The sequence below is a fragment of the Schistocerca americana genome, chromosome 2 (genome assembly GCF_021461395.2).
Source record: "Schistocerca americana isolate TAMUIC-IGC-003095 chromosome 2, iqSchAmer2.1, whole genome shotgun sequence".
NCBI lineage: Eukaryota > Metazoa > Arthropoda > Insecta > Orthoptera > Acrididae > Schistocerca > Schistocerca americana.
In genome coordinates, this window is record NC_060120.1 from 1030622046 (window position 1) to 1030630572 (window position 8527).

The window sequence follows — 8527 nt, forward strand, 5'->3', positions numbered from 1 at the left end:
TAAATTTCAGCTAGTAATAACGAATACTCTGTTCAAGACGCACAAGAAGAGGTATTCTTCGAAAAGGCCCTGAGACACTAGAAGATTCCAGGTGGATTACATCATGGTGAGACAGAGGTTCCGAAATCAGACACTGGATTGTCAGTCGTATCCAGAACCAGATACAGAGTCAGATCACAATTTAACGATGATGAAGAGTAAGTTAAAGTATAAGAGAACCTTCCGAAAGAATCAGTATGCGAAGAAGAGGGACAGTAAAGTGCTGAAGAATGAAGAGAAGCGTTTGAAGTTCGCGGACGATGTGGATACTACGTAAGGAATACCACAGGATGCACTTCATCTGAATAGTAGTTGACTTCTGGGAGAAGAGCAATAACAGATGTTGGACAGACAAACATAGGTACAAGAAACACAACTGCGAAGAAACCTTGCGTAGCAGGAGAAATACTTCAACTGATTGACGAAAGGAGGAAGCACAGAAATGGTCAGGGAACGACAGCAATACAGGAATATAAATGTGGGAATGAAGTAAATAGGAAGTGCAGGGAAACCAAGGCGAAGTGGCTGCAGTGTGAAGATACCGAAAAACAAATAATGCTTGGTAGGACTCATTCAGCATGTAGGGTTAAAACAGCGTCCGGTGAAATTAAAAGTTAGGGTGATAACATTAAGAGCTCAGCGGGAATCCCACTGTTAAACGCAAAGGAGAGAGCGGATACGTGTAAAAAGTACGCTAAAGACCCATATGAGGAGGAGGAATTGTCTGATGATGGGCTAGAAGAAGAAATTAGAGTTGCTACGGAAAAGATAGAGGATCCAGTATTAGAATCACAATTTATAAGGGCTCTGGAAGACTTCAGACAGAATGGATAAATAACATTCCATCGAAATTTTTAAAATCATTGGGGTAAGTGACAAGAAAACGAATCTTCACGTTTGCATGCGGAATCTACAGACTGACGATATACCATCACACTTTCGAAAAAAGACCATCCACACAATTTTGAAGATTGTAAGACCCGACAAGTGCGAGAATCATCGCACAATTAGCTCAACAGTAATGCTTTCAAGCTGATGACAAGAATAATATACAGATGAATGGAAGAGAAAATTGAGAATCGGCTAAGTGACGATCAGATAGCTTTCAGGAAAGGTAACGGGACTAGAGAGGCAGTTCTGACGTTGCGGTTGATAGTTCAAGCAAGACTAAATAAAAATCAAGACATGTTCTTGGGATTTATCGACCTGCAAAATGTGCTCGAGAATGTAAAATGGTGCAAGATGTTCGAAATTGTTAGAAACAAGTGGGTGTTGAGACAGAGAGAAAAATAATGAGAAGCACTCGTAATATGTGTTAACTTTGGTTCACTTAACTTCAGTTCAGCAAGTCCAATTGTATTTCAACAGTTATTCCTCGCGTAGGTGAAATAAAAGAATAAATTGCGACCAAGACTGTTTCTAATTGAAATATTCTATCTACATGCTGTTGTGTTCCAGTCGACGTAATGGAGTGGAAAATATTCTACAAGCATTATTCCTTGGAAATTCCAGAAAACAGTGATCATCAGCTTACCATCAGACAAAAATGGTCTTTGTCTTCGTCGGGCCCTTTTTTTTCGCCAGCCTTTATCCATTGTTTTGACTGCCGTTCTGACTCTGGTGTGTAATGATGGATCCAGATTTCATCAACAGTCTCAAATCACTCAAAAAGCCTCAGCAATCTCACGAATTTTTATTCGGCGGTCTTGCATTCCCATATCAACGATTTTCTAAGTGGTTTCCTGTGTGGTGACCTCAATCGAACGGCTGAGACGCGCTTTGTGTTCGGTGCTTTTACGACCATGTTTAAATTTATTAGTCCAGAAGTAAATGGTTTTCAGTGATGGTGCGCAGTCCGCGTGAACTTCATCCAATTCTGTTTTGATTTGTGCGACAGTCCAGCCCTTCAAATGAAAATGTTTAATAACAGCATGAGACTCGGATTTCTGCACTTCGAATCGCAGTCGACACACTGACAAATTCAGACGGCTGTCAACACTGAATTGTACTCCGTACGTTGTTGAAATTCTTTATACGATCTTTGGAATAATCAAGCAACAAAAATGTTCCATTCTTTCACGGAAATTTATCAGACTTATCAAACCACCCCCGTAATTTGATCTGTACTATTTTGGAATGACTTCTGGTCAACCGATCTGCTGCACAGTATTTGGCTACAGAGCATACTGGTGTTAGTACTGAAGTTCTTAATGTGTTTGCCTAAGCACCCCATGTAGCACCACTAAACATCTGGATAATGCTGCTACACGTCCATATAGGTGAGATCAAAGTTTCTATGTTGGATGGCTAAAGCTGGGTCATCAGCATACCCAAATGGCACGACTAAGGTATGAGGACTGAATAAAATAGGAACCAGTTGGACTTTGTAGCTCAAGGGAGCCAACTGACGTTACATTTTGTCAACTGATATTTAAAAATATGACAATATAAACTGAAGCGCCAATGAAACTGGTATAGGCATGCGTATTCAAATACAGAAATATGTAACAGGCAGAATACGATACTGCGGTCGGCAACGCCTATATAAGACAAGTGTCTGGCGCAGTTGTTAGATCGGTTACTGCTGCTACAATGGCAGTTTACAAGTTTTAAGTGAGCTTGAACGTGGTGTTACAGTCGGTGTACGAATGATGGAACGCAGAATCTCCGAGGTAGCGATGAAGTGGAAATTTTCTCCTACGAACATTTCACGAGTGTACCGTGAATATCAGGAATCGGGTAAAACATCAAATCTCCGACATCGCTGCGGCCGGAAAAAGATCCTGCAAGAACGGGACCAACGACGACCGAAGAGAATCGTTCAACGTGACAGAAGTGTAACCCTTGTTCAATTTGCTGCAGATTGCAATGCTGAACCATCAGGAAATGTCAGCGTGCGAACCATTCAACGAAACATAATCGATATGGTGTCTCGGAGCCGAAGGCCCACTTGTGTGCTGTTGATGAGTGCACGACACAAAGCTTAACTCATCGCATGGGCCCGTCAACACTGACATTGGACTGATGCTGAGTGGAAACATATTGCCTGGTTGGACGAGTCTCGTTGCAGATTGTATCGAGCGGATGAACGTGTACGGGTTCTAACATTCTGCGTGGTGTCTGTTGTTCTATATCGTGTCTCCCTACCACTTTCGCGCAACGACGCTCTGAGCGTGTTTTTTAGGGGATTGACTGGTTTGAACCTGGGACCTGTTGCTGATAAGGCGACGCCAGACCACACATGACATGTAGAATTCAGAAGAGTTCAGTGAGACTAGCGATGATATAACCAAATAGTTAATGATTTCAGCGTCAGCTCCACTGCACTCCCTGTAAAAGAATCTCAATACTAACTAAATTTAGTGGAAGGGGTTCAAGGCTTTCCTATTTTTAGTTAGCTGGTAAAATAACGTCGAAATAGCAGTTAAGTTTACCATTGGAAATTTTATTCTACTCACAAAACATTGTTTATAAATTGTACTATTGATAAAAGGAAATGTTTTAATACAGGATGGTAAAAACCAACTGCATTCAACAAAAATGTGAACGAATATTCCCTGAATGGGTTTCCAAGTTCTATAATGGATCGAAGAATGACCTATGCCCTATCACATCCATAATCTAGATTTAAATTAAGTTTCACAAAAGAGAAAACTATCAAAATGGTCTACAGTGACCCTCACTTATCTTTAATTACTTATCTAACTAGTCGTAAATTACAGTGGCTGATGTGGCTTCTCAATAACTATATAACAGAAAAATCATCGCGTTTCAGATTTCAACTGACGTAGCAAATGTGAATACCATGAGACTTAATTGACGATCGACACTAGTATTACGCAAAAAGGGGGTGTAACAGATGAGACTTCTGCAGTTCTGAGTGAAGCTTTATGCGGTGTTATGCGGCATCGCATGCGTTCATTACCTTGTCGGTGTTCGTCAGGGGGCGGCGGGCAGCACAGCTCCGCTCACCTCGCCGTCTCGAAAGCAACTCTCTCCTAACTTCTCCTTACTACAATTTACCGAAGTTGGTTTAAAAAAACTATCTGGCTGTGTTTTCATCTGACCAATCAGGGTCTCAATGTTAACCTTAAGCTCCGCCTACAAAAATTCTGTCTATCCAATGAGAAACGTTATACTTTTCGTGGTGGGGCAATGTTTTTAAAGTTTGCAACGTAACAGAGACGCGACAAAGTCACACGTTGAAACTTGCAGCTGGTGTGGTCCTTTTAGCGTTATCGTAAGATCTATACTGTTCTTCTGGAGGGCTCTATGTTTTAACATGGGCTGGGGGGTGGTCCTGATGTAACAGAGATGCGAAAAAGTCTCACGCTAAAACTTGCGGGTGGTGTGTGGTCCTAGCGGTTACCTGGCGACGTGGGTGTCCGTCCCTTATCGTAGGGCCTTCCAGCTTAACACGGTTCTGCTCTCGGCTTCTGTTCTCGTTTCTCCCCTCGAAACTGCGTCTGTCTCACGGTGGGAAGGTATGACATGCATTTAGGCATTCTTGTGTTAGTCTGTGGTATTCCATTTGCTCACTCGCTACTCGTATTACTTTGTTTAATTTAATGTCACGATTTATTCGGAGCTATGTGACATACTGCTGGATTTGCTTATCATGTCAGGGTTTTCATGGAAGGTGTTGGATTTGCCTGACACCTTACAGGGTATAGAGACAACCGTATGAATCCATGGACCCTGCATGTCAGCAGGGGACTGTTCAAACTGGTGGAGGCTCTGTAATGGTGTGGGGCGTGTGCAGTTGGAGTGATATGGGTCCCCTGATATGTCTAGATAAGACTCTGACAGATGACACGTACGTAAGCACCCTGTCTGATCACTTGCATCCATTCACGTGTATTGTGCATTCCGTCAGATTTGAGCAATTCCAGCAGGACAGAGCGACACCACACTCGTCCAGAATTGCTACAGAGTGGCCCCAGCAACACTCTTCTGAGTTTAAACACTTCGCTGGCCACCAAACACCCCAGACATGAACATTATTGAGCATATCTGGGATGTCTTGCAACGTCCTGTTCAGAAGAGATGTCCACACCCTCGTACTGTTACGGATTCTTGGTGTCAGTTCCCTCCAGCACTACTTCAGACGTTTGCCGAGTCCAAGCCACGCCGTGTTGCGGCACTTCTGCAAGTTCGGGGGCCCTACACGATCTTAGGTAGGTGTACCAGTTTCTTCAGTATACATTCTTCGCACAAATAAAATCTATGCCCATCGTCACATCCTGCAAAGAAGACAAAGAGCCCAATTTCAAGAGACTCTCGTCTAAGTAAAAGTAATATTTTAATAACGAGAACTTGCTCGTCAGTGACACGTTCTGCAGAATTGCGACGGAAGTCTGTTCAGTGATACGTAATTGTACAGACGTTTTTGAAGTGGTGTGCATGATGCATTTCGTGGTGAGATCACCTTTGAATGGCACACACACCGAAACTGCGATTGCGAAATAAATAAATCGAATATCAGCTCAGACGGGACATGTTGCCATTTCTGAAATAATGCAACATCGTGGACGCAAGCACACTCCATCGTCAGGTCACAAGTGGCCTACCGGGAGCATCCGATCGCCGTGTCATCCTCAGAGGAGGATGCGGATAGGAGGGGCGTGGGGTCAGCACACCGCTCTCCCGGTCGTTATGATGGTATTCTTGACCGAAGCCGCTACTATTCGGTCGAGTAGCTCCTCAATTGGCATCACGAGGCTGAGTGCACCACCGAAAAATGGCAACAGCGCATGGCGGCTGGATGGTCACCCATCCAAGTGCCGGCCACGCCCAACAGCGCTTAACTTCGGTGATCTCACGAGAACCGGTGTATCCACTGCGGCAAGGCCGTTGCCTGTGGACGCAAGCAAAAAGAAAGTAATTCCCCTTCCTGTGCCACTCGCATGCGGAGCGAGGAAAAAGCGATTGTCTTTTCCTCATTTTGTTCCTACGGCACCTACGTGACTTGAATGTAGGAAACATTAGAAAACAGGAAGTAATTCCCCTTCCTGTGCCACTCGCAAGCTGACCGAGGCAAAAATGAGAGTTTTGCATTTCCCTTATTTTGTTCCTACGCCATCTACGCAACATGAAAGTAGGAAGCTTAAAATCCGTCTTGATTGCAAATTTTTGTTTTATTCACATGCTACGTAGCATGTGAAAGTTGCTGGATTTGGACGGGTTACTCCTGTAACTGAAATATCGGATCTGAAGATGGTTCTGAATGAACCGAAACCGGTCATATGAATAAAACAAAAAAATTTGCAATCAAGACGGATTTTAAGTAACATTATAAAATCACTGATTGCTGTTATCCCATAAGACATTATGTCTATTTTTGCAAAGTAGGAAGCATTAGAATCCATTTACAGTCTGTCGAAAATGCTGATGCTTTAACCATCCTCAACAGCGTATCATGAAAAGATTATCTTCTTCTCTGCAGACATTCCCATCTAAACTCAAAGGATTTCGTTAACACTCTCGCACTGATCGAATATACCGGTACAAAATGTGGAAAATGCCTCTGAAACAGTGGTTGTGATAGGACTTTTGTCTCTGATGTACACTCGCTTTCAAGGGCAACGTGCTTGTTCTCTATTAGTGAAAAACTTTTGGAACTAGTCGCATGCTTGAAAATCTGTTCTGTATGCTCGTACCTTTATTAACGTTCTACAGTAGCGGTCGCCAGACTTTTTTGCTTAAGAGCCAAAATTGATATTGTAGGCCGACACTTAGGGCCGCATAGGATAGGGTGTGGGAGCTGTTGCCAAAGGGGGGGTGGGTGGGTGGGTGGGGGGTGTTTAAAGTGGCCACTCAAAGATAAATTACATTTTCACCAAACCACGTTTAATGATAGAAGCTTGCCACTTACACATTTTGAAACTGTATTGTATAAAGTATCAGACAAAATACTGTAAGTGAAAAAGATAATAATACTCGTGGAGGTATGTTCTGTCTATGCAGCTAATTGAAGGCAGTTCGTTTATTACCATACGCGTTTCGCTTCTTTTACTTGTGAAGCATCTTCAGTGGCCTGAAATACATGTTCTTTTTTATACAAATAATAATGCACACTAGTCCATTAAATTTCGGGCATGCAGCCGAGTAAATAAAATTTCCTCCACTGATATTTCGGCCGCATATCATCCGGCCATCCTCAGAGTGAGTTACAAGACTGACGACAAAATGCCAAGCGCGGCCTTATACGAGACCGTACGTGGACAGTCTTCTGGAGGTACGTGGACGACACATTTGTGGTATGGCCGCACGGGATGGATGAATTACATCGATTTCTTCAGCATTTGAATTCCATCCATGCTAGTATCAAATTTACGATGGAAATAGAAAAAGACGGCTGCTTCCCCTTTTTGGATGTTGTCGTCCGTCGTAAAGTTGATGGCACATTAGGACATGCCGTATATCGGAAACCAACACACACAAACCTATATCTTCATGCCAGTAGCTGACATCACCCTTCACAGACCATAGGTGTCCTTAAGACCTTAGTGCATAGGGCGCACTGTATATCCGATAAAGACAATTTGCAAGAAGAGCTCACATACCTCAAGAGCATTTTTAAATCGAATGGATTTTCTCCGCAACAAATTCGTAGAGCATTCAATGCAAAACCTAGAATGCAGGTATGTGATGGGGAGGAAGATAGTAATTCCTTCAGATCTAGTGCGTTTTTGCCCTATGTGGGTGCTCTTTCCTCGAAGATAGGCGGTATTCTTGAGAAACACTGTGTTAAGGTGATCTTCCGCCCCCCCCCCCCCCCCCCCCCACGAAGATTGCAGCTTTACTCGGCTCTGTGAAGGACGATTTACAGCTTCGTAAAGCGGGTGTGTATCAGATTCCTTGCGGAAATTGTGAGAAGTCGTACATAGGTCAAACAACACGCACCGTTCATGAGAGATGTGTGGAGCATCGAAGATACACACGCTTATTACAGGCAGATAAGTCAGCTGTGGACGAACATTGTATTGATACAGGGCATTCCATGAATTACAGTGATGTGAAGACTTTAACATCCACCTCTTCCTTTTGGGAATCTGTCTTCAAGGAAGCTATAGACATTAGATTAGCTAATAATTTAATAAATACAGTTAATGGTTTTAATTTGGACAAAGCATGGAGTCCGGCTCTTGGGGTAATTAAACTGCAGAGAAGTCGACATGGTGTCACCGCCGCCGATCATACATCGATAAGCGAGTCGAATGTCTGTACGCCTTCGCCACAGGCGGCGCATGTGTAAGCGTATTTCCCTGCCGCCGACCAGCATCTGTGACCCGCACGCGCAGTACCACCGCGGTGGAGCATATAAGGCCGCGCTTGGCATCTTGTCGTCAGTCTTGTGACTCACGCTGAGGATGGCCGGACGATATGCGGGCGAAATATCAGTGGAGGAAAATTTTACATGCGCGGCTGCATGCCTGAAATTTAATGGACTATTCGTTATGAAGTGTTGGCAGAAGAGCCAACACTG

General features: G+C 43.5%; 1 pseudogene; it reads right to left on the reverse strand.

Annotated features, from left to right (window-relative positions):
- Positions 1–5780: 5780 nt before the first annotated feature.
- LOC124597083 lies at positions 5781–5897 on the reverse strand (annotated as a pseudogene).
- Between the last annotated feature and the right edge of the window lie 2630 nt (positions 5898–8527).